The 25,828-nt window shown below is 59.6% G+C and overlaps 1 pseudogene; it reads left to right on the top strand.

Moving 5' to 3' along the window:
• Positions 1–251: 251 nt before the first annotated feature.
• Positions 252–25,560, top strand: LOC140192420 (SWI/SNF-related matrix-associated actin-dependent regulator of chromatin subfamily B member 1-A-like; annotated as a pseudogene).
• The last annotated feature ends 268 nt before the right edge of the window (positions 25,561–25,828 follow it).

Here is a 25,828-nt window from a genome sequence, read left to right as displayed (position 1 = left end):
TGTGTGTGTGTGTGTGTATTGCCCTGTACTGCTGGCACGAACCACAGATTTTACAACATCCGTCAGTAATAAACTGATTCTGATAGGTGGGAGGGAAAAGACTGTGCACATTCACCCCCTGGTGGTTTAACACGCCCCTGTCAGGTCACCCCGACGCTCCGGGGAATAAAATCCCAACCTGCCCGGCCTCTCTCCGTAACTCAGTCCCGGCGACGCCCTCGTAAATCTCCCTCCGCGCTCTTCCCGGCTCGATGGCGTCTTTCCCTCAGCGGGGCGACCAGAACCGAACACCGCACTCCAACTGCGGCCTGGCCGACGTCTGGTACGACTGCGCGGTGACCCCCCCCCCGCCCTCCCCCACTGCACTCGGTGCCCTGGCCCACGAAGGCCGGCGTGGCGAACGCTCTTCCCTCTCCCGTGGAGGACGCACCTCGCTCTCCGACCTCCAAGACGCAACGCTCCGGGCGCTTCTGGGAACGGAACTGCGTTGGCCGTGCCCCGGCCCGGTTACGCTACGTCTCCGTCTGAATGTGCAGTTTTGCAGTAACTTAATTATTAAAATGTACGTTGCAACGGGACAGTCGACAGAGAAATACGAATCAGTTAATCAGTCTGATGACCTCGGTGGGAGAGAAGCTGCCCCAGGAGCCCGTTGGGGCCTCTAGCGGCCGTCGTACAGCCCTGATACGCTAACCCTCTCAATTTTCCGGGCGCATTCTCGTGAACCTCCCCCGGCGCCAGCACGTCCTTGCGTAGGTAAAGGTTGCTCCCAGCACCCCCACGAGAGGCCTCGTCGGGGGTTTTTCCCCTCGAGAGGAATGCTGACGCGGCATTTGGCCCTCCCCGCCACCCGCTGACTCGACCTGCGAGTTGACCTTCAGGGAGTCCTGCACGAGAGACTCTCAGATCCCTTCGCGCTTCAGGTTTAAAAAACACGACACACAGTCTACACCATCAGTCCTTCGCCCAGCGTGCGTCACCGCACGCTTCTCGACCCTGCGTCCCACCTGCCCGCCCTCCGAATCCGTCCGAGTCCCTCTGCAAGCCTCCCTGTTTCCTCAACACTGCCAGGCCCTCCACCGGTCTTCCTATCGCCTTTCAGAGGCGGCGGGTCGCGGGCCGCGCTCCGGGCAGGGGTGGACGAGGTTTTCCGGGTTTGGAAAGGGGAGAGGGAGCAGGGCTTCGCGGTGGATCCGTCGCGGCCGACAGGCGAGAAGTCTCGAGGGGCCAGGAGGCCTCGGCTTCCTTGCGGCCGCGGACGCGGACCACAACGCTGGTGACTGCTCGGGGGGACAGGTCAGAGAGCTCAGTCTGATAACCGCCACCTCTCTCTCTCCGGTCTCGCCCCCCCCCCCCCCCCCTCGGGACCCCAGGTTGGGAACTTCCTCCGCATGTTCCGGGGCTCTCTGTACAAGAAATTACCCATCCCTCTGGAGGCGCCTGGCCACCGTGGAGGAGAGGAAGAGGATCGTCGCATCGTCTCACGGTACGGGGCCGGCGCGGAGGGTGGGGGAGCGAGGGATTTGCCCGCACGGGGGCCAACGGGTTTGCCTCCCCCGCGGGGCGGAGGAGGCAAAGGTGAGGTGGAGGGCGGTGCGCTTAAACACCACCTCTCTGACACACACCTCTCTCTGCCACGCGCACCCCCCTCTCCCACACACGAACTCACCTTCGCCCTGCGTTCCCGCAGATCACGGATACACAACACTTGCCACCAACGTTACTCTCTCTTCGAGCGTCGGAGGTCGAGGAAATCCTCGAGGGAAACGATGATAAGTACAAGGCCATCTCCATCAGCACCGAGCCGCCAACCTACTTACGGTGCGTAGCCACGGGCAGCCGCCGTTCGCGATGCGCGTCCCACCCCCGTACGCCGAGGTCCCTCGACGCTCTCCGCCGTTCGCGGTGCGCATCCCACCTCGTCCCGTCCCTCGACACTCCCCCACCATTCATGGTGCGATGTCCCCACCCTCGTACGCTGAGGTCCCCTCGTCCCTCGACACTCCCCACCGTTCACGGTGCATGTCCCACCCTCGTACGCCGAGGTCACCCCGTCCCTCGACACTCCCCACCGTTCACGGTGTGTGTCCCACCCTCGTATGCCGAGGTCCCCAAGTCCCTCGACACTCCTCACCGTTCACGGTGTGTGTCCCACCCTCGTACCCCGAGTCCCCCCGTCCCTTGACACTCCCCACCGTTCACGGTGCGTGTCTCCTCCCTCGTATGCTGAGGACCCCCGTCCCTCGACACTCCCCACCGTTCACGGTGTGTGTCCCACCCTCGTATGCCGAGGACCCCAAGTCCCTCGACACTCCCTCACCGTTCACGGTGTGTGTGTCCTACCCTCGTACCCCGAGTCCCCCTGTCCCTCGACACTCCCCACCGTTCACGGTGCGTGTCCACTCCCTCGTAACGCACGAGGTCACCCCGTCCCTCGACCACTCCCCACCGTTCACGGTGTGTGTCCCACCCTCGTACACCCGAGGTCCCCCTGTCCCTCGACACTCCCCACCGTTCACAGTGCGGTGTCCCACCCTCGTGCCCCGAGTCCCCCTGTCCCTCGACACTCCCCCACCGTTCACGGTGCGTGTCCCACCCTCGTACCCCGAGTCCCCCGTCCCTTGACACTCCCCACCGTTCACGGTGCGTGTCCCTCCCTCGTATGCCGAGGACCCCTGTCCCTCGACACTCCCCACCGTTCACGGTGTGTGTCCCACCCTCGTACGCCCAGGTCCCCCCCATCCCTCGACACTCCCCACCGTTCAGTATCCTACCCTCGTACGCCGAGTCTCCAAGTCCCTCGACACTCCCCACCGTTCACGGTAGTTGGTGTCCCACCTCGTATGCCGAGGACCCCCGTCCCTCGACACTCCCCACCGTTCACGGGTGCGTGTCCCACCCTCGTACGCCGAGGTCACCCCGTCCCTCGACACTCCCCACCGTTCACGGTGTGTCTCCCACCCTCGTACCCCGAGGTCCCCCTGTCCCTCGACACTCCCCACCGTTCACAGTGCGTGTCCCACCCTCGTGCCCCGAGTCCCCCTGTCCCTCGACACTCCCCACCGTTCACGGTGTGTGTCCGCACCCTCGTACCCCGAGTCCCCCCCGTCCCTTGACACTCCCCACCGTTCACGGTGCGTGTCCCTCCCTCGTATGCCGAGGACCCCTGTCCCTCGACACTCCCCACCGTTCACGGTGTGTGTCCCACCCTCGTACGCCCAGGTCCCCCCCCGTCCCTCGGTCCGACACTCCCCACCGTTCAGTATCCTACCCTCGTACGCCGAGTCTCCAAGTCCCTCGACACTCCCCCACCGTTCACGGAATGTGGTGTCCCACCCTCGTACACCGAGGTCCCCCTGTCCCTCGACACTCCCCCACCGTCCACGGTGCGTGTCCCACCCCTCGTTACCCCGAGTCCCCCTGTCCCTCGACACTCCCCACCGTTCACGGTGCGTGTCCCACCCTCGTACGCCGAGTCCCCCCGTCCCTCGACACTCCCCACCGTTCACGGTGGCGTTGTCCCACCCTCGTACCCCGAGTCCCACCGTCCCTTGACACTCCCCACCGTTCACGGTGCGTGTCCCTCCCTCGTACGCCGAGGTCCCCCCGTCCCTCGACACTCCCCACCGTTCACAGTGTGGTGTCCTACCCTCGTACGCCGAGTCCCCCTGTCCCTCGACACTCCCCGTCGCTCACAGTGTGCGACACTCTCCCCCCCCCCCACAGTGAACCGAAATCGAAGCGAAGCAACCAGTGAGGTCCCTACCTTGCCAAACAGCTCCCACCACCTGGACGCAGTCCCTTGTTCCACCTCCATTAACCGGAACCGCATGGGCCGAGATAAGAAGCGGGCTTTCCCCCTCTGGTGAGTTGGCAGCTGCCCTGGGCGGCGGGGCGGGGGGGAACGCCGTAGAACGGAGCGGCCTCCAGGTGCGGGGGGACCGCGCCTCCCCGGAAAGTGGGGTCGCAGGGAGACGGGGGGTGGGGTCGGCGAAGAGGGCGCTTGTCGGGCTGGCCTTCGTCGGCCAGGGCAATCCTGAGAGCAGGAGAAGGGAGGTCGCGTCACGGTCGTACGAGACGTCGGTGAGGGCCGCACTTGGGGTACGGCGTTCGGTTCTGGTCGCCCCCGCTGAGGGAAGACGCCATCGAGCCTGGGAAGAGCGCGGAGGGAGATTTAGGAGGATGTCGCCGGGACTGAGTTACGGAGATGAGGTCGGGCAGGTTGGGATTTTATTCCCTGGAGGGTCAGGGTGACCTTACAGGGGCGTGTTAACCACCTGGGGCACAGATAGGGTGAACTGTGCACAGACTTTCTCCCCCAGGGTCAGGGAATCGAGAACCAGAGGGCACAGGTTTAAGGTAGAGAGGGGGGGAAAAGAGATTTCAGAGGGGACTCGAGGGGAAACTTTTTCACCCAGAGGATAGTCCAGAGAAAGTGATCGGGGCAGGTACATTAACAACACTGGGACAGGGACACGGATAGGGAAAGGTTCAAGAGGGAGACGGGCGAGTTCCGTCTGTGGAACGGGCTGCCGGAGGGAGAGGTCGCGAGGGGTACGTTAACGACATCTAAACGGCACTTGGACAGGGGGGCGTTTTGAGGGTTATTCGCTAAACGCGGGGTGCCTTTTGTTTTCATAGGGAAGGCGAGACGTGGAGGACGGTAGAGGGCGAGACAGTCGGACAGGGATTGTGGTGGGGGGGGGAGGGGGGGGTTGGCCGTCGCTTTCCCGGCTGTGACCGCGTGCGCCCTTCCCGTTCTCTCTCTCTCTCTCCCTCCCGGGCAGCTTCGACGACCACGACCCGGTCAGTGATCCACGGAAAACGCCGCCCAGCCGAGCTGCTGGTGCCCATCCGGCTGGACATGGAGATCGATGGTCAGAAGCTGCGCGACACCTTCACCTGGAACATGAACGGTACTCACCGTTGCCCCCGGGGAGGGGTGCTCGCCGGGCGCTGGGGCTCGGGGGTGGGGTGGAGAGCGCGTCCCTGCGCTTTGGAGTGTGTGCGGCGGGGAAAGGAACGAGGTAGTTTGCCTCAAATCGAATCAGTCGGGGCCGACGTAGCGTGCCCACAGCTCGATCGCGCGAGCCGATGTGTCTTCGGCACGCGGGAGGAAACCAGAGCACCGGGAGGAAATCCGCATTTTCTCGGCGGGGACGTACAGACCCCCTCCCACGCACCCGTCGGTCTCTGTTTTTAAAAAATAAGAATCTTGCCTCTGACACCCCCCACTATACTTTGCGCCAATCACCATAAAATTAGGCCCCCTCATATTCGCCCCTGGGGAAAAAGTCTTGGCTGTCCACTCAACCCGTGCCTCTTATGCTCTTGGGCGCCCCAATCTCAGTCACCTCTCGTCCCCCCTCCTCTCCGGAGAGAAAAAGCCCTCGTTCGCTCGGCCGCTGTCCGATCCTGGCAGCGTTCCGGTTTAAATTTTCCCCGCCCCCCCCCCCCCCCAAAGCTTCCACATCCTTCCGTCTGGGTCTAACCAGGGTCTGCAGAGCTGCAACGATATATCACGGCTCCTGAACTCAATGGGGAGAGGATGTTTCCTGTAGTGGGGGAGTCTAGGACCAGAGGACACAGATAGAGTGGATGTGGAGAGGATGGTTCCTATGGTGGGGGAGTCTAGGACCAGAGGACACAGATAGAGTGGATGTGGAGAGGATGTTTCCTATAGTGGGGAGTCAAGGACCAGAGGACACAGATAGAGTGGATGTGGAGAGGATGTTTCCTGTAGTGGGGGAGTCTAGGACCAGAGGACACAGATAGAGTAGATGTGGACGAGGATGTTTCCTGTAGTGGGGGAGTCTAGGACCAGAGGACACAGATAGAGTGGATGTGGAGAGGATGTTTCCTATAGTGGGGAGTCAAGGACCAGAGGACACAGATAGAGTGGATGTGGAGAGGATGTTTCCTGTAGTGGGCGAGTCTGGGGACCAGAGGACACAGATAGAGTGGATGCGGAGAGTATGTTTTCTGTAGTGGGGGAGTCTAGGACCAGAGGACACAGATAGAGTGGATGTGGAGAGGATGTTTCCTGTAGTGGGGGGAGTCTAGGACCAGAGGACACAGATAGAGTGGATGTGGAGAGGACGTTTCCTGTAGTGGGGGGGAGTCTAGGACCAGAGGACACAGATAGAGTGGATGTGGAGAGGATGTTTCCTGTAGTGGGGGAGTCTCGGACCAGAGGACACAGATAGAAGTGGATGTGGAGAGGATGTTTCCTGTAGTGGGGGGAGTCTAGGACCAGAGGACACAGATAGAGTGGATGTGGAGAGGACGTTTCCTGTAGTGGGGGGAGTCTAGGACCAGAGGACACAGATAGAGTGGATGTGGAGAGGATGTTTCCTGTAGTGGGGGAGTCTCGGACCAGAGGACACAGATAGAGTGGATGTGGAGAGGATGTTTCCCTATATTGGGGGCGTCTAGGACCAGTGGACACAGATAGAGTGGATGTGGAGAGGATGTTTCCTATAGTGGGGGAGTCTCGGACCAGAGGACACAGATAGAGTGGATGGGGAGAGGATGTTTCCTGTAGTGGTGGAGTCTCAGACCAGAGGACACAGATAGAGTGGATGTGAGAGGATGTTTCCTGTAGTGGGGGAGTCTCGGACCAGAGGACACAGATAGAGTGGATGTGGAGAGGATGTTTCCTGTAGTGGGGGAGTCTCGGACCAGAGGACACAGATAGAGTGGATGTGGAGAGGATGTTTCCTATATTGGGGGCGTCTAGGACCAGTGGACACAGATAGAGTGGATGTGGAGAGGATGTTTCCTATAGTGGGGGAGTCTCGGACCAGAGGACACAGATAGAGTGGATGGGGAGAGGATGTTTCCTGTAGTGTGGAGTCTCAGACCAGAGGACACAGATAGAGTGGACGTGGAGAGGATGTTTCCTGTAGTGGGGGAGTCTCGGACCAGAGGACACAGATAGAGTGGACGTGGAGAGGGATGTTTCCTGTAGTGGGGGAGTCTAGGACCAGAGGACACAGATAGAGTGGATGTGGAGAGGACGTTTCCTGTAGTGGGGGGAGTCTAGGACCAGAGGACACAGATAGAGTGGATGTGGATGAGGATGTTTCCTGTAGTGGGGGAGTCTCGGACCAGAGGACACAGATAGAGTGGATGTGGAGAGGATGTTTCCTATATTGGGGGCGTCTAGGACCAGTGGACACAGATAGAGTGGATGTGGAGAGGATGTTTCCTATAGTGGTGGGAGTCTCGGACCAGAGGACACAGATAGAGTGGATGGGGAGAGGATGTTTCCTGTAGTGGTGGAGTCTCAGACCAGAGGACACAGATAGAGTGGATGTGGAGAGGATGTTTCCTGTAGTGGGGGAGTCTCGGACCAGAGGACACAGATAGAGTGGATGTGGAGAGGATGTTTCCTATATTGGGGGCGTCTAGGACCAGTGGACACAGATAGAGTGGATGTGGAGAGGATGTTTCCTATAGTGGGGGAGTCTCGGACCAGAGGACACAGATAGAGTGGATGGGGAGAGGATGTTTCCTGTAGTGGTGGAGTCTCAGACCAGAGGACACAGATAGAGTGGATGTGGAGAGGATGTTTCCTGTAGTGGGGGAGTCTCGGACCAGAGGACACAGATAGAGTGGACGTGGAGAGGATGTTTCCTGTAGTGGGGGAGTCTAGGACCAGAGGACACAGATAGAGTGGATGAGGAGAGGATGTTTCCTGTAGTGGGGGAGTCTCGGACCAGAGGACACAGATAGAGTGGATGTGGAGAGGATGTTTCCTATATTGGGGGCGTCTAGGACCAGTGGACACAGATAGAGTGGATGTGGAGAGGATGTTTCCTATAGTGGGGGATGTCTCGGACCAGAGGACACAGATAGAGTGGATGGGGAGAGGATGTTTCCTGTAGTGGTGGAGTCTCAGACCAGAGGACACAGATAGAGTGGATTTGGAGAGGATGTTTCCTGTAGTGGGGGAGTCTCGGACCAGAGGACACAGATAGAGTGGATGTGGAGAGGATGTTTCCTATATTGGGGGCGTCTAGGACCAGTGGACACAGATAGAGTGGATGTGGAGAGGATGTTTCCTATAGTGGGGGAGTCTCGGACCAGAGGACACAGATAGAGTGGATGGGGAGAGGATGTTTCCTGTAGTGGGGGAGTCTAGGACCAGAGGACACAGATAGAGTGGATGTGGAGAGGATGTTTCCTGTAGTGGGGGAGTCTCGGACCAGAGGACACAGATAGAGTGGACGTGGAGAGGATGTTTCCTGTAGTGGGGGAGTCTAGGACCAGAGGACACAGATAGAGTGGATGTGGAGAGGATGTTTCCTGTAGTGGGGGAGTCTAGGACCAGAGGACACAGATAGAGTGGACGTGGAGAGGATGTTTCCTGTAGTCGGGGAGTCTGGGACCACAGGACACAGATAGAGTGGATGTGGAGAGGATGTTTCCTGTAGTGGGGGAGTCTCGGACCAGAGGACACAGATAGAGTGGATGTGGAGAGGATGTTTCCTATATTGGGGGCGTCTAGGACCAGTGGACACAGATAGAGTGGATGTGGAGAGGATGTTTCCTATAGTGGGGGAGTCTCGGACCAGAGGACACAGATAGAGTGGATGGGGAGAGGATGTTTCCTGTAGTGGTGGAGTCTCAGACCAGAGGACACAGATAGAGTGGATGTGGAGAGGATGTTTCCTGTAGTGGGGGAGTCTCGGACCAGAGGACACAGATAGAGTGGACGTGGAGAGGATGTTTCCTGTAGTGGGGGAGTCTAGGACCAGAGGACACAGATAGAGTGGATGTGGAGAGGATGTTTCCTGTAGTGGGGGAGTCTAGGACCAGAGGACACAGATAGAGTGGACGTGGAGAGGATGTTTCCTGTAGTGGGGGAGTCTAGGACCAGAGGACACAGATAGAGTGGATGTGGAGAGGATGTTTCCTGTAGTGGGGGAGTCTAGGACCAGAGGACACAGATAGAGTGGATGTGGAGAGGATGTTTCCTATGGTGGGGGAGTCTGGGACCAGAGGACACAGATAGAGTGGATGTGGAGAGGATGTTTCCTATAGTGGGGGAGTCTAGGACCAGAGGACACAGATAGAGTGGATGTGGAGAGGATGTTTCCTGTAGTGAGGGAGTCTAGGACCAGAGGACACAGATAGAATGGATGTGGAGAGGATGTTTCCTGTAGTGGGGGAGTCTAGGACCAGAGGACACAGATAGAGTGGATGTGGAGAGGATGTTTCCTGTAGTGGGGGAGTCTAAGACCAGAGGACACAGATAGAGTGGATGTGGAGAGGATGTTTCCTGTAGTGGGGGAGTCTAGGACCAGAGGACACAGATAGAGTGGATGTGGAGAGGATGTTTCCTGTAGTGAGGGAGTGAAGGACCAGAGGACACAGATAGAGTGGATGTGGAGAGGATGTTTCCTGTAGTGGGGGAGTCTAAGACCAGAGGACACAGATAGAGTGGATGTGGAGAGGATGTTTCCTGTAGTGGGGGAGTCTAGGACCAGAGGACACAGATAGAGTGGATGTGGAGAGGATGTTTCCTGTAGTGAGGGAGTGAAGGACCAGAGGACACAGATAGAGTGGATGTGGAGAGGATGTTTCCTGTAGTGGGGGAGTCTAGGACCAGAGGACACAGATAGAGTGGATGTGGAGAGGATGTTTCCTGTAGTGAGGGAGTGAAGGACCAGAGGACACAGATAGAGTGGATGTGGAGAGGATGTTTCCTGTAGTGGGGGAGTCTAAGACCAGAGGACACAGATAGAGTGGATGTGGAGAGGATGTTTCCTGTCGTGGGGGAGTCTAGGACCAGAGGACGCAGATAGAGTGGATGTGGAGAGGATGTTTCCTGTAGTGAGGGAGTGAAGGACCAGAGGACACAGATAGAGTGGATGTGGAGAGGATGTTTCCTGTAGTGGGGGAGTCTCGGACCAGAGGACACAGATAGAGTGGATGTGGAGAGGACGTTTCCTACAGTGGGGGAGTCTCGGACCAGAGGACACAGATAAAGTGGATGTGGAGAGGATGTTTCCTGTAGTGGGGGAGTCCAGGACCAGAGGACACAGATAGAGTGGATGTGGAGAGGATGTTTCCTGTAGTGGGGGAGTCTGGGACCAGAGGACACAGATAGAGTGGATCTGAGAGGATGTTTCCTGTAGTGGGGGAGTCTAGGACCAGAGGACACAGATAGAGTGGATCTGAGAGGATGTTTCCTATAGTGGGGGAGTCTCGGACCAGAGGACACAGATAGAGTGGATGTGGAGAGGATGTTTCCTATAGTGGGGGAGTCTGGGACCAGAGGACACAGATAGAGTGGATGTGGAGAGGATGTTTCCTGTAGTGGGGGAGTCTAGGACCAGAGGACACAGATAGAGTGGATGTGGAGAGGATGTTTCCTGTAGTGGGTGAGTCTGGGACCAGAGGACACAGATAGAGTGGATGTGGAGAGGATGTTTCCTGTAGTGGGGGAGTCTGGGACCAGAGGACACAGATAGAGTGGATCTGAGAGGATGTTTCCTGTAGTTGGGGAGGCTCAGACCAGAGGACACAGAGTGGATGTGGAGAGGATGTTTCCTGTAGTGGGGGAGTCTGGGACCAGAGGACACAGATAGAGTGGATCTGAGAGGATGTTTCCTGTAGTGGGGGAGTCTAGGACCAGAGGACACAGATAGAGTGGATGTGGAGAGGATGTTTCCTATAGTGGGGGAGTCTAGGACCAGAGGACACAGATAGAGTGGATGTGGAGAGGATGATTCCTGTAGTGGGGGAGTCTCGGACCAGAGGACACAGATAGAGTGGGTGTGGAGAGGATGTTTCCTATATTGGGGGCGTCTAGGACCAGTGGACACAGATAGAGTGGATGTGGAGAGGATGTTTCCTATATTGGGGGCGTCTAGGACCAGTTGTCACAGATAGAGTGGATGTGGAGAGGATGTTTCCTATAGTGGGGGAGTCTCGGACCAGAGGACACAGATAGAGTGGATGTGGAGAGGATGTTTCCTGTAGTGGGGGAGTCTCGGACCAGAGGACACAGATAGAGTGGACGTGGAGAGGATGTTTCCTGTAGTGGGGGAGTCTAGGACCAGAGGACACAGATAGAGTGGATGTGGAGAGGATGTTTCCTGTAGTGGGGGAGTCTAGGACCAGAGGACACAGATAGAGTGGACGTGGAGAGGATGTTTCCTGTAGTGGGGGAGTCTAGGACCAGAGGACACAGATAGAGTGGATGTGGAGAGGATGTTTCCTGTAGTGGGGGAGTCTAGGACCAGAGGACACAGATAGAGTGGATGTGGAGAGGATGTTTCCTATGGTGGGGGAGTCTGGGACCAGAGGACACAGATAGAGTGGATGTGGAGAGGATGTTTCCTATAGTGGGGGAGTCTAGGACCAGAGGACACAGATAGAGTGGATGTGGAGAGGATGTTTCCTGTAGTGAGGGAGTCTAGGACCAGAGGACACAGATAGAGTGGATGTGGAGAGGATGTTTCCTGTAGTGGGGGAGTCTAGGACCAGAGGACACAGATAGAGTGGATGTGGAGAGGATGTTTCCTGTAGTGGGGGAGTCTAAGACCAGAGGACACAGATAGAGTGGATGTGGAGAGGATGTTTCCTGTAGTGGGGGAGTCTAGGACCAGAGGACACAGATAGAGTGGATGTGGAGAGGATGTTTCCTGTAGTGAGGGAGTGAAGGACCAGAGGACACAGATAGAGTGGATGTGGAGAGGATGTTTCCTGTAGTGGGGGAGTCTAAGACCAGAGGACACAGATAGAGTGGATGTGGAGAGGATGTTTCCTGTAGTGGGGGAGTCTAGGACCAGAGGACACAGATAGAGTGGATGTGGAGAGGATGTTTCCTGTAGTGAGGGAGTGAAGGACCAGAGGACACAGATAGAGTGGATGTGGAGAGGATGTTTCCTGTAGTGGGGGAGTCTAGGACCAGAGGACACAGATAGAGTGGATGTGGAGAGGATGTTTCCTGTAGTGAGGGAGTGAAGGACCAGAGGACACAGATAGAGTGGATGTGGAGAGGATGTTTCCTGTAGTGGGGGAGTCTGGGACCAGAGGACACAGATAGAGTGGATCTGAGAGGATGTTTCCTGTAGTGGGGGAGTCTAGGACCAGAGGACACAGATAGAGTGGATGTGGAGAGGATGTTTCCTATAGTGGGGGAGTCTAGGACCAGAGGACACAGATAGAGTGGATGTGGAGAGGATGATTCCTGTAGTGGGGGAGTCTCGGACCAGAGGACACAGATAGAGTGGATGTGGAGAGGATGTTTCCTGTAGTGAGGGAGTCTAGGACCAGAGGATACAGATAGAGTGGACGTGGAGAGGATGTTTCCTGTAGTGGGGGAGTCTAGGACCAGAGGACACAGATAGAGTGGATGTGGAGAGGATGTTTCGTGTAGTGGGGGAGTCTAGGACCAGAGGACACAGATAGAGTGGATGTGGAGAGGATGTTTCCTGTGGTGGGGAGTCTAGGACCAGAGGACACAGATAGAGTGGATGTGGAGAGGATGTTTCCCTATAGTGGGGGAGTCTAGGACCAGAGGACACAGATAGAGTGGATGTGGAGAGGATGTTTCCCTATAGTGGGGGAGTCTCGGACCAGAGGACACAGATAGAGTGGATGGGGAGAGGATGTTTCCTATAGTGGTGGAGTCTCAGACCAGAGGACACAGATAGAGTGGATTTGGAGAGGATGTTTCCTGTAGTGGGGGAGTCTCGGACCAGAGGACACAGATAGAGTGGATGTGGAGAGGATGTTTCCTATATTGGGGGCGTCTAGGACCAGTGGACACAGATAGAGTGGATGTGGAGAGGATGTTTCCTATAGTGGGGGAGTCTCGGACCAGAGGACACAGATAGAGTGGATGGGGAGAGGATGTTTCCTGTAGTGGGGGAGTCTAGGACCAGAGGACACAGATAGAGTGGATGTGGAGAGGATGTTTCCTGTAGTGGGGGAGTCTCGGACCAGAGGACACAGATAGAGTGGACGTGGAGAGGATGTTTCCTGTAGTGGGGGAGTCTAGGACCAGAGGACACAGATAGAGTGGATGTGGAGAGGATGTTTCCTGTAGTGGGGGGAGTCTAGGACCAGAGGACACAGATAGAGTGGACGTGGAGAGGATGTTTCCTGTAGTCGGGAGGAGTCTGGGACCACAGGACACAGATAGAGTGGATGTGGAGAGGATGTTTCCTGTAGTGGGGGAGTCCTCGGACCAGAGGACACAGATAGAGTGGATGTGGAGAGGGATGTTTCCTATATTGGGGGCGTCTAGGACCAGTGGACACAGATAGAGTGGATGTGGAGAGGATGTTTCCTATAGTGGGGGAGTCTCGGACCAGAGGACACAGATAGAGTGGATGGGGAGAGGATGTTTCCTGTAGTGGTGGAGTCTCAGACCAGAGGACACAGATAGAGTGGATGTGGAGAGGATGTTTCCTGTAGTGGGGAGTCTCGGACCAGAGGACACAGATAGAGTGGACGTGGAGAGGATGTTTCCTGTAGTGGGGGAGTCTAGGACCAGAGGACACAGATAGAGTGGATGTGGAGAGGATGTTTCCTGTAGTGGGGGAGTCTAGGACCAGAGGACACAGATAGAGTGGACGTGGAGAGGATGTTTCCTGTAGTGGGGGAGTCTAGGACCAGAGGACACAGATAGAGTGGATGTGGAGAGGATGTTTCCTGTAGTGGGGGAGTCTAGGACCAGAGGACACAGATAGAGTGGATGTGGAGAGGATGTTTCCTATGGTGGGGGAGTCTGGGACCAGAGGACACAGATAGAGTGGATGTGGAGAGGATGTTTCCTATAGTGGGGGAGTCTAGGACCAGAGGACACAGATAGAGTGGATGTGGAGAGGATGTTTCCTGTAGTGAGGGAGTCTAGGACCAGAGGACACAGATAGAATGGATGTGGAGAGGATGTTTCCTGTAGTGGGGGAGTCTAGGACCAGAGGACACAGATAGAGTGGATGTGGAGAGGATGTTTCCTGTAGTGGGGGAGTCTAAGACCAGAGGACACAGATAGAGTGGATGTGGAGAGGATGTTTCCTGTAGTGGGGGAGTCTAGGACCAGAGGACACAGATAGAGTGGATGTGGAGAGGATGTTTCCTGTAGTGAGGGAGTGAAGGACCAGAGGACACAGATAGAGTGGATGTGGAGAGGATGTTGTCCTGTAGTGGGGGAGTCTAAGACCAGAGGACACAGATAGAGTGGATGTGGAGAGGATGTTTCCTGTAGTGGGGGAGTCTAGGACCAGAGGACACAGATAGAGTGGATGTGGAGAGGATGTTTCCTGTAGTGAGGGAGTGAAGGACCAGAGGACACAGATTAGAGTGGATGTGGAGAGGATGTTTCCTGTAGTGGGGGAGTCTAGGACCAGAGGACACAGATAGAGTGGATGTGGAGAGGATGTTTCCTGTAGTGAGGGAGTGAAGGACCAGAGGACACAGATAGAGTGGATGTGGAGAGGATGTTTCCTGTAGTGGGGGAGTCTAAGACCAGAGGACACAGATAGAGTGGATGTGGAGAGGATGTTTCCTGTCGTGGGGGAGTCTAGGACCAGAGGACGCAGATAGAGTGGATGTGGAGAGGATGTTTCCTGTAGTGAGGGAGTGAAGGACCAGAGGACACAGATAGAGTGGATGTGGAGAGGATGTTTTCCTGTAGTGGGGGAGTCTCGGACCAGAGGACACAGATAGAGTGGATGTGGAGAGGACGTTTCCTACAGTGGGGGAGTCTCGGACCAGAGGACACAGATAAAGTGGATGTGGAGAGGATGTTTCCTGTAGTGGGGGAGTCCAGGACCAGAGGACACAGATAGAGTGGATGTGGAGAGGATGTTTCCTGTAGTGGGGAGTCTGGGACCAGAGGACACAGATAGAGTGGATCTGAGAGGATGTTTCCTGTAGTGGGGGAGTCTAGGACCAGAGGACACAGATAGAGTGGATCTGAGAGGATGTTTCCTATAGTGGGGGAGTCTCGGACCAGAGGACACAGATAGAGTGGATGTGGAGAGGATGTTTCCTATAGTGGGGGAGTCTGGGACCAGAGGACACAGATAGAGTCGGATGTGGAGAGGATGTTTCCTGTAGTGGGGGAGTCTAGGACCAGAGGACACAGATAGAGTGGATGTGGAGAGGGATGTTTCCTGTAGTGGGTGAGTCTGGACCAGAGGCACAGATAGAGTGGATGTTGGAGATCCTGTAGTGGGGGAGTCTGGGACCAGAGGACACAGATAGAGTGGATCTGAGAGGATGTTTCCTGTAGTTGGGGAGGCTCAGACCAGAGGACACAGAGTGGATGTGGAGAGGATGTTTCCTGTAGTGGGGGAGTCTGGGACCAGAGGACACAGATAGAGTGGATCTGAGAGGATGTTTCCTGTAGTGGGGGAGTCTAGGACCAGAGGACACAGATAGAGTGGATGTGGAGAGGATGTTTCCTATAGTGGGGGAGTCTAGGACCAGAGGACACAGATAGAGTGGATGTGGAGAGGATGATTCTGTAGTGGGGGAGTCTCGGACCAGAGGACACAGATAGAGTGGGTGTGGAGAGGATGTTTCCTATATTGGGGGCGTCTAGGACCAGTGGACACAGATAGAGTGGATGTGGAGAGGATGTTTCCTATATTGGGGGCGTCTAGGACCAGTTGTCACAGATAGAGTGGATGTGGAGAGGATGTTTCCTATAGTGGGGGAGTCTTGGACCAGAGGACACAGATAGAGTGGATGTGGAGAGGATGTTTCCTGGTAGTGGGGGAGTCTCGGACCAGAGGACACAGATAGAGTGGACGTGGAGAGGATGTTTCCTGTAGTGGGGGAGTCTAGGACCAGAGGACACAGATAGAGTGGATGTGGAGAGGATGTTTCCTGTAGTGGGGGAGTCTAGGACCAGAGGACACAGATAGAGTGGACGTGGAGAGGATGTTTCCTGTAGTGGGGGAGTCTAGGACCAGAGGACACAGATAGAGTGGATGTGGAGAGGATGTTTCCTGTAGTGGGGGAGTCTAGGACCAGAGGACACAGATAGAGTGGATGTGGAGAGGATGTTTCCTATGGTGGGGGAGTCTGGGACCAGAGGACACAGATAGAGTGGATGTGGAGAGGATGTTTCCTATAGTGGGGGAGTCTAGGACCAGAGGACACAGATAGAGTGGATGTGGAGAGGATGTTTCCTGTAGTGAGGGAGTCTAGGACCAGAGGACACAGATAGAGTGGATGTGGAGAGGATGTTTCCTGTAGTGGGGGAGTCTAGGACCAGAGGACACAGATAGAGTGGATGTGGAGAGGATGTTTCCTGTAGTGGGGGAGTCTAAGACCAGAGGACACAGATAGAGTGGATGTGAGAGGATGTTTCCCTGTAGTGGGGGAGTCTAGGACCAGAGGACACAGATAGAGTGGATGTGGAGAGGATGTTTCCTGTAGTGAGGGAGTGAAGGACCAGAGGACACAGATAGAGTGGATGTGGAGAGGATGTTTCCTGTAGTGGGGGAGTCTAAGACCAGAGGACACAGATAGAGTGGATGTGGAGAGGATGTTTCCTGTAGTGGGGGAGTCTAGGACCAGAGGACACAGATAGAGTGGATGTGGAGAGGATGTTTCCTGTAGTGAGGGAGTGAAGGACCAGAGGACACAGATAGAGTGGATGTGGAGAGGATGTTTCCTGTAGTGGGGGAGTCTAGGACCAGAGGACACAGATAGAGTGGATGTGGAGAGGATGTTTCCTGTAGTGAGGGAGTGAAGGACCAGAGGACACAGATAGAGTGGATGTGGAGAGGATGTTTCCTGTAGTGGGGGAGTCTGGGACCAGAGGACACAGATAGAGTGGATCTGAGAGGATGTTTCCTGTAGTGGGGGAGTCTAGGACCAGAGGACACAGATAGAGTGGATGTGGAGAGGATGTTTCCTATAGTGGGGGAGTCTAGGACCAGAGGACACAGATAGAGTGGATGTGGAGAGGATGATTCCTGTAGTGGGGGAGTCTCGGACCAGAGGACACAGATAGAGTGGATGTGGAGAGGATGTTTCCTGTAGTGAGGGAGTCTAGGACCAGAGGATACAGATAGAGTGGACGTGGAGAGGATGTTTCCTGTAGTGGGGGAGTCTAGGACCAGAGGACACAGATAGAGTGGATGTGGAGAGGATGTTTCGTGTAGTGGGGGAGTCTAGGACCAGAGGACACAGATAGAGTGGATGTGGAGAGGATGTTTCCTGTGGTGGGGGAGTCTAGGACCAGAGGACACAGATAGAGTGGATGTGGAGAGGATGTTTCCTATAGTGGGGGAGTCTAGGACCAGAGGACACAGATAGAGTGGACGTGGAGAGGATGTTTCCTGTAGTGGGGGAGTATCGGACCAGAGGACACAGATAGAGTGGATGTGGAGAGGATGTTTCCTGTAGTGAGGGAGTCTAGGACCAGAGGACACAGATAGAGTGGACGTGGAGAGGATGTTTCCTGTAGTGGGGGAGTCTAGGACCAGAGGACACAGATAGAGTGGATGTGGAGAGGATGTTTCCTGTAGTGGGGGAGTCTAGGACCAGAGGACACAGATAGAGTGGATGTGGAGAGGATGTTTCCTGTGGTGGGGGAGTCTAGGACCAGAGGACACAGATAGAGTGGATGTGGAGAGGATGTTTCCTATAGTGGGGGAGTCTAGGACCAGAGGACACAGATAGAGTGGACGTGGAGAGGATGTTTCCTATAGTGGGGGAGTCTAGGACCAGAGGACACAGATAGAGTGGATCTGAGAGGATGTTTCCTGTAGTGGGGGAGTCTCGGACCAGAGGACACAGATAGAGGGGATGTGGAGAGGATGTTTCCTGTTGTGGGGGAGTCTGGGACCAGAGGACACAGATAGAGTGGATGTGGAGAGGATGATTCCTGTAGTGGAGGAGTCGAGGACCAGAGGACACAGATAGAGTGGATGTGGAGAGGATGTTTCCTGTAGTGGGGGAGTCTCGGACCAGAGGACACAGATAGAGTGGATGTGGAGAGGATGTTTCCTATGGTGGGGGTGTCTAGGACCAGAGGACACAGATAGAGTGGGTGTGGAGAGGATGTTTCCTGTAGTGGGGGAGTCTCGGACCAGAGGACACGGATAGAGTGGATGTGGAGAGGATGTTTCCTGTAGCGGGGGAGTCTAGGACCAGAGGACACAGATAGAGTGGATGTGGAGAGGATGTTTCCTATAGTGGGGGAGCCTAGGACCAGAGGACACAGATAGAGTGGATGTGGAGAGAAGGTTTCCTATATTGAGGGATGTCTAGGACCAGAGGACACAGATAGAGTGGATGTGGAGAGGATGTCTCCTGTAGTGGAGAGTCTAATCTTCATATAGAACAGAGACGAGGAGTAATTTCTTTCACCAGTGGGTAGCGGAATTCGTCGCCACAGGGGACGGAGGCGGTGAAGTCTTTGGGTATATTTGAAGTGGAGGTTGATAGATTCTTGATTAGTCGGGGTGCGAAAGATCACGGGGAGAAGGCAGGAGAATGGGGCCAAGGGGGATCGTAATTCAGCCATGATGAATGGAATGGGCTAGCAGACCCGATGGGCTGAATGTCCTATTTCTGCTCGTTTGTCTTACGTTTTTATCGAAACATCCTCTCAGAGGCCACTCTATTAGGAAGCCCTGTACACCCGCAGTGTGGCAGTGACGCGATGCATTAAAGCACATCGACACGGTCAGGAGGTTCAGAGGGAACAGCAGAGTTGGGGAGGAAACATGGTCTGAGAGAATTTGACCGTAGAATGGCTGCTGGTGCCAGATGGGGTGACGTGAGTATCTCAGAAACTGTGAAATCTCCCCGGGATTTTCAGGCACTGTTTACGGAGAATGGCGCAAATAAACGAAAAGCGTCCCGTGAGCGGCTGCTCTGTGGGCGAGAGCGCCTCGCTAGGGAGAGAGGTCAGAGGGCAAGGGCCGGGCAGGTTCAAGCTGACGGGAGCTCCAGGGCGACGGGACGGTGTGTTACCTCCGTGTCTCTCGCCGCCGCAGAGAAGCTGATCTCGCCGGAGATGTTCGCGGAGATCCTGTGCGACGACCTGGACCTCAACCCGCTGAATTTCGTCCCCGCCGTGGCGTCGGCCATTCGTCAGCAGGTGGAGTCCTATCCCATGGACAGCATTCTGGAGGAGCAGACCGACCAGAGGGTCATCATCAAGGTGAGGCTGGCCAGCCGCGTCCCTGTGGCCGTCCCAGTTACCGTCAGCACGCTCCCTCCCTCCCCGTCTCCGTCACCCCACCCTGTCTCCATCACCACCCTCCCCGTCTCCGTCACCCCTTCCCTCCCCGTCTTCCTCACCTCCCTCCCCGTCTCCGTCACCCCCTCCCTCCCCGTCTGACCCTCCCCGACCAGAGGGTCATCATCAAGGTGAGGCCGGCCAGCCGCGTCCCTGTGGCCGTCCCAGTTACCGTCGCCACGCTCCCTCCTTTCCCGTCTCCGTCACCCCCCTGTCTCCATCACCACGCTCCCTCCTTTCCCGTCTCCCTCACCTCCCTCCCCGTCTCCGTCACCACCCTCCCTCCCTCCCCGTCTTCCTCACCTCCCTCCCTCCCCTCCCGTCTCCGTCACCCTCTCCCTCCCCTACACCCTCCCCGTCTCCGTCACCCCCTCCCTCCCCGTCTGACCCTCCCCGACCAGAGGGTCATCATCAAGGTGAGGCCGGCCAGCCGCGTCCCTGTGGCCGTCCCAGTTACCGTCAGCACGCTCCCTCCCTCCCCGTCTCCGTCACCCCACCCTGTCTCCATCACCACCCTCCCCGTCTCCGTCACCCCCTCCCTCCCCGTCTCCGTCACCCCTTCCCTCCCCTCCCCGTCTTCCTCACCTCCCTCCCTCCCCTACGCCCCTCCCCGTCTCCGTCACCCCCTCCCTCCCCTACATCCCTCCCTGTCTCCGTCACCCCCTCCCTCCCCTACACCCCTCCCCGTCTCCGTCACCCCCTCCCTCCCCGTCTCCGTCACCCACTCCCTCCCCTACACCCCTCCCCGTCTCCGTCACCCCTTCCCTCCCCGTCTCCGTCACCACCCTCCCTCCCTCCCCGTCTTCCTCACCTCCCTCCCTCCCCTCCCGTCTCCATCACCCTCTCCCTCCCCTACACCCTCCCCGTCTCCGTCACCCCCTCCCTCCCCGTCTGACCCTCCCCGACCAGAGGGTCATCATCAAGGTGAGGCTGGCCAGCCGCGTCCCTGTGGCCGTCCCAGTTACCGTCAGCACGCTCCCTCCTTTCCCGTCTCCGTCACCCCACCCTGTCTCCATCACCACCCTCCCCGTCTCCGTCACCCCCTCCCTCCCCGTCTCCGTCACCCCTTCCCTCCCCGTCTTCCTCACCTCCCTCCCTCCCCTACGCCCCTCCCCGTCTCCGTCACCCCCTCCCTCCCCTACACCCCTCCCCGTCTCCGTCACCCCCTCCCTCCCCTACACCCCTCCCCGTCTCCGTCACCCCCTCCCTCCCCGTCTCCGTCACCCACTCCCTCCCCTACACCCCTCCCCGTCTCCGTCACCCCTTCCTTCCCCGTCTCCGTCACCACCCTCCCTCCCTCCCCATCTTCCTCACCTCCCTCCCCGTCTCTGTCACCCCTTCCCTCCCCGTCTCCGTCACCCCTTCCCTCCCCTTCTTCCTCACCTCCCTCCCTTCCCGTCTCCGTCACCCCTTCCCTCCCCGTCTGACCCTCCCCGACCAGAGGGTCATCATCAAGGTGAGGCCGGCCAGCCGCGTCCCTGTGGCCATCCCAGTTACCGTCGCCACGCTCCCTCCCTCCCCGTCTCCGTCACCACCCTGTCTCCATCACCCCTTCCCTCCCCGTCTCCGTCACCACCCTCCCTCCCTCCCCGTCTCCGTCACCCCTTCCCTCCCTCCCCGTCTCCGTCACCACCCTCCCTCCCTGTCTCCGTCACCCCTCCCCGTCTCCGTCACCACCCTCCCCGTCTCCGTCACCACTTCCCTCCCCGTCTCCCTCACCTCCCTCCCTCCCCTCCCTCCCTCCCCGTCTCCGTCACCCCTTCACTCCCCGTCTTCCTCACCTCCCTCCCCTACACCCCTCCCCGTCTCCGTCACCCCTTCCCTCCCCGTCTTCCTCACCTCCCTCCCTCCCCTACACACCTCCCCGTCTCCGTCACCCCCTCCCTCCCCTACACCCCTCCCCGTCTCCGTCACCCCCTCCCTCCCCTACACCCCTCCCCGTCTCCCTCACCCCTTCCCTCCCCTACACCCCTCCTCGTCTCCGTCACCCCCTCCCTCCCCTACACCCCTCCCCGTCTCCCTCACCCTCTCCCTCCCCTACACCCCTCCCCGTCTCCGTCACCCCCTCCCTCCCCTACACCCCACCCCGTCTCCGTCACCCCCTCCCTCCCCTTCACCCCTCCCCGTCTCCGTCACCACCTCACTCCCCTACACCCCTCCCCGTCTCCCTCACCCCCTCCCTCCCCTACACCCCTCCCCGTCTCCGTCACCCCCTCCCTCCCCTACACCCCTCCCCATCTCCGTCACCCCCTCCCTCCCCTACACCCCTTCCCGTCTCCGTCACACCCTCCCTCCCCACACCCCTCCCACATCTCCGTCACCCCCCTCCCTCCCCTACACCCCTCCCCGTCTCCGTCACCCCCTCCCTCCCCTACACCCCTCCCCGTCTCCGTCACCCCCTCCCTCCCTACACCCCTCCCCGTCTCCCTCACCCGTCCCTCCCCGTCTCCGTCACCCACTCCTCCCCGTCTCCGTCACCCCTTCCCTCCCCGTCTCCCTCACCTCCCTCCCTCCCCTACTCCCCTCCCCGTCTCCGTCACCCCCTCCCTCCCCTACACCCCTCCCCGTCTCCCTCACCCTCTCCCTCCCCTACACCCCTCCCCGTCTCCGTCACCCCCTCCCTCCCCTTCACCCTTCCCCATCTCCCTCACCTCCCTCCCTCCCCTACTCCCCTCCCCGTCTCCCTCACCTCCCTCCCTCCCCTACTCCCCTCCCCGTCTCCGTCACCCCCTCCCTCCCCCTTCACCCTTCCCCGTCTCCGTCACCCCCTCCCTCCCCTACACCCCTCCCCGTCTCCGTCACCCCCTCCCTCCCCTTCACCCTCCCCGTCTCCGTCACCACCTCCCTCCCCTACACCCCTCCCCGTCTCCGTCACCCCCTCCCTCCCTACACCCCTCCCCGTCTGCGTCACCCCCCCCCCTCCCCTACACCCCTCCCCGTCTCCGTCACCCCTTCCCTCCCCTACACCCCTCCCCGTCTCCGTCACCCCCTCCCTCCCCTACACCCCTCCCCATCTCCGTCACCCCCTCCCTCCCCCTACACCCCTCCCCAACTCCCTCACCCCCTCCCTCCCCTACACCCCCTCCCGTCTCCGTCTCGCCTTCCCTCCCCTACACCCCTCCCCGTCTCCGTCACCCCCTCCCTCCCCTACACCCCTCCCCGTCTCCGTCACCCCCTCCCTCCCCTACACCCCTCCCTGTCTCCGTCACCCCTCCCTCCCCGTCTCCGTCACCCCCTCCCTCCCCGTCTCCGTCACCCCCTCCCTCCCCTACACCCCTCCCCGTCTCCTCACCCCGTCCCTCCCCGTCTCCGTCACCCCCTCCCTCCCCGTCTCCGTCACCCCTTCCCTCCCCGTCTCCCTCACCTCCCTCCCCTACACCCCTCCCCGTCTCCGTCACCCCTTCCTCCCGTCTCCCTCACCTCCCTCCCTCCCCTACCACCTTCCCGTCTCCGTCACCCCCTCCCTCCCCTACACCCCTCCCGTCTCCGTCACCCCCCTCCCTCCCACACCCCTCCCGTCTCCGTCACCCCCTCCCTCCCCCACACCCCTCCCCGTCTCCGTCACCCCTCCCTCCCCTACACCCCTCCCCGTCTCCCTCACCCCCTCCCTCCCCCGTCTCCGTCACCCCCTCCCTCCCCGTCTCCGTCACCCCTTCCCTCCCCGTCTCCCTCACCTCCCTCCCTCCCCGTCTCGTCACCCCTTCCCTCCCCGTCTTCCTCACCTCCCTCCCCTACACCCTCCCCATCTCCGTCACCCCTTCCCTCCCCGTCTTCCTCACCTCCCTCCTCCCCTACACCCCTCCCCGTCTCCTCTCCGTCACCCCCTCCCTCCCCTACAACCCTCCCCGTCTCCATCACCCCCTCCCTCCCCGTCTCCGTCACCCCCTCCCTCCCCGTCTCCGTCACCCCTTCCCTCCCCGTCTCCCTCACCTCCCTCCCTCCCCTCCCTCCCTCCCCGTCTCCGTCACCCCTTCCCTCCCCCGTCTCCGTCACCCCCTTCCCTCCCCGTCTTCCTCACCTCCCTCCCCTACACCCCTCCCCGTCTCCGTCACCCCTTCCCTCCCCGTCTTCCTCACCTCCCTCCCTCCCCTACACCCCTCCCCGTCTTCCTCACCTCCCTCCCTCCCCTACTCCCCTCCCTGTCTCCCTCACCCCCTCCCTCCCCTACACCCCTCCCCGTCTCCATCACCCCCTCCCTCCCTCCCCTACACCCCTCCCCGTCTCCGTCACCCCCTCCCTCCCCACACCCCTCCCGGTCTCTGTCACCCCCTCCCTCCCCTACTCCCCTCCCTGTCTCCGTCACCCCCTCCCTCCCCTACTCCCCTCCCCGCCTACATCACCCCCTCCCTCCCATACACCCCTCCCCGTCTCCATCACCCCCTCCCTCCCCTACACCCCTCCCCGTCTCCGTCACCCCCTCCCTCCCTCCCCTACACCCCTCCCCGTCTCCGTCACCCCCTCCCTCCCCACACCCCTCCCGGTCTCTGTCACCCCCTCCCTCCCCTACTCCCCTCCCTGTCTCCGTCACCCCCTCCCTCCCCTACTCCCCTCCCCGCCTACATCACCCCCTCCCTCCCATACACCCCTCCCCGTCTCCATCACCCCCTCCCTCCCCTACACCCCTCCCCGTCTCCGTCACCCCCCTCCCTCCCTCCCCTACACCCCTCCCCGTCTCCGTCACCCCCTCCCTCCCCACACCCCTCCCGGTCTCTGTCACCCCCTCCCTCCCCTACTCCCCTCCCTGTCTCCGTCACCCCCTCCCTCCCCTACTCCCCTCCCCGCCTCCATCACCCCCTCCCTCCCCTACTCCCCTCCCCGCCTCCATCACCCCCTCCCTCCCCTACACCCCTCCCTGTCTCCGTCACCCCCTCCCTCCCCTACTCCCCTCCCTGCCTCCATCACCCCCTCCCTCCCCTACACCCCTCCCCGTCTCCGTCACCCCCTCCCTCCCATACACCCCTCCCCGTCTCCGTCACCCCTTCCCTCCCCGTCTTCCTCACCTCCCTCCCTCCCCTACACCGCTCCCGGTCTCCGTCACCCCCTCCCTCCCCTACTCCCCTCCCTGTCTCCGTCAACCCCTCCCTCCCCTACTCCCCTCGCTGTCTCCCTCACCCCCTCCCTCCCCTACACCCCTCCCTGTCTCCGTCAACCCCCCCCTCCCTGTCTCCCTCACCCCCTCCCTCCCCTACACCCCTCCCCGTCTCCGTCACCCCCTCCCTCCCCTACACCCCTCCCTGTCTCCGTCACCCCCTCCCTCCCTTACACCCCGCCTCGGCTCCCTCACCCCCTCCCTCCCCTACACCCCTCCCCGTCTCCATCACCCCCCTCCCTCCCCTACACCCCTTCCCGTCTCCCTCACCCCCTCCCTCCCCTACACCCCTCCCCATCTTCCTCACCCCCTCCCTCCCCTACACCCCTCCCCGTCTGCATCACCCCCTCCCTCCCCTACACTTCTCCCCGTCTCCGTCACCCCCTCCCTCCGCTACTCCCCACCCCGTCTCCGTCACCCCCTCCCTCCCCTACACCCCTCCCCGTCTCCGTAACACCCTCCCTCCCCTACACCCCGCCCTGTCTCTGTCACCCCCTCCCTCCCCTACACCCCACCCCGTCTCCGTCACCCCCTCCATCCCCTACACCCCTCCCCGTCTCCGTCACCCCCCTCCCTCCCCTACACCCCTCCCCGTCTCCGTCACCACCTCCCTCCCCTACACCCCTCCCCGTCTCCGTCACCCCCCTCCCTCCCCTACACCCCTCCCCGTCTCCGTCACCCCCTCCCTCCCCTTCACCCCTCCCCGTCTCTGTCACCCCCTCCCTCCCCGTCTCCGTAACACCCTCCCTCCCCTACACCCCTCCCCGTCTCCGTCACCCCCTCCCACCCCTACACCCCTCCCCGTCTCCGTCACCCCCTCCCTCCCCTACACCCCTCCCCGTCTCCGTCACCCCCTCCCTCCCCTACACCCCTCCCCGTCTCCGTCACCCCCTCCCTCCCCTACACCCCACCCCGTCTCCGTCACCCCACCCTGTCTCCATCACCCCCTCCCTCCCCGTCTGCATCGCCCTGTCAGGTTTCTACCGGAAGTGGTTAAGGGGGTGATCAGTGGGTGTCTGACCCGGAGTCTCTCTGTCTGTCTCAGCTGAACACCCACGTGGGGAACATCCTGCTGATGGACCAGTTCGAGTGGGACATGTCCGAGAAGGAGAACTCTCCGGAGAAGTTTGCCCTGAAGCTTTGCTCCGAGTTGGGCCTGGGTGGTGAGTTTGTCACCACCATTGCCTACAGCATCCGCGGGCAGCTCAGCTGGCATCAGCGTACCTACGCCTTCAGGTGAGGGGCGTGGCGCGTCGCTGCACTCCTCGTCTCCCCTCTCCCTCTCCTCTCTCCCCACTCCTCCACTCTCACCCTCTCCCCCTCTCCCTCCATCTCCCCTCTCCCTCTCCTCTCTCCCCACTCCTCCACTCTCATCCTCTCCCCCTCTCCCTCTCCTCTCTCCCCACTCCTCCACTCTCACCCCCTCCATCTCCCCTCTCCCTCTCCTCTCTCCCCACTCCTCCACTCTCATCCTCTCCCCCTCTCCCTCCATCTCCCCTCTCCCTCTC

Source organism: Mobula birostris, unplaced genomic scaffold (assembly GCF_030028105.1).
Source record: "Mobula birostris isolate sMobBir1 unplaced genomic scaffold, sMobBir1.hap1 scaffold_1333, whole genome shotgun sequence".
Taxonomy (NCBI): Eukaryota; Metazoa; Chordata; class Chondrichthyes; order Myliobatiformes; family Myliobatidae; genus Mobula; species Mobula birostris.
The sequence above is the reverse complement of the archived record's forward strand: the minus strand, read 5'-3'. Positions and strand labels throughout refer to the sequence as shown.